This window comes from Dermacentor andersoni, chromosome 9 (assembly GCF_023375885.2).
Source record: "Dermacentor andersoni chromosome 9, qqDerAnde1_hic_scaffold, whole genome shotgun sequence".
NCBI lineage: Eukaryota > Metazoa > Arthropoda > Arachnida > Ixodida > Ixodidae > Dermacentor > Dermacentor andersoni.
The window spans coordinates 87116885-87117715 of record NC_092822.1 but is presented as its reverse complement, the minus strand read 5'-3'; positions in this window follow the sequence as shown (position 1 = coordinate 87117715).

The window sequence follows — 831 nt, the reverse complement described above, 5'->3', positions numbered from 1 at the left end:
GCGCTGTCAGGTGATTGGCGATCATGGCGATGATGAACATCCGGGCGTCACCGCGTTCTGCCGCGATCAGCACCTGTTCGGTGACGTAACATACCGTCACGTAAACTCGCAAACATTTCTCAGGGCCCCAGGCAGACGCAGCGTTGTTGTAAGGTAGCAACTCAACTTACCTTAAAAAAAAACTTACAATTAGAAACCGTTACATGTTATTTACCAGTTGCGGTTTACCGAGTCTCACCAGTTTCGATTTCACGTATAAGCTGCATCAAAGGTTCTATCCGTTGCAAGAAAATATTGACGTAGCCCTCCGATATTAAAGCGTAAATATCCTTAAGCTAGCATTTTCATAATCTATAGTTTATATAGCTTATAGTATAGTTTAGGAAATACGCAGCCTTTGTTCTCTTCAGTTCGATAGTTCTCCGCCGTGGAACGCGTGCTTTCTAGTCCTTGCTCTTCAATTTCACACTGTGAAATAAAATTGAGCTCTAGATACCTTTGCCACTGACAAACATTAAAGTTGTTCTGTGTTGGGACTCAGTCTGGTTAACCTCTCTGCCTTTCCTACCTCCCTTCTCTCGCTCTTTGAAGCTGCTGCAGCTCTAAAATGATGTCCATGACGTCAACGTCCCCTTTAGTACAGCAAACGCATAGCCTTCGAAACTGACTTTCATTACTGTGAGGATGGTGGGGAAGGCAGTTGCGCCGTAGGAGTTCTTTGTAGCCATGCTTCTAGCGGATGACTCGACGCTGCGCTTGATGATTAGCAGCGTGGAGACGGCAGTGCTTCGTACTTTCACAAAGCGTTCGGTCTTGTGGACGGAAAGAAGG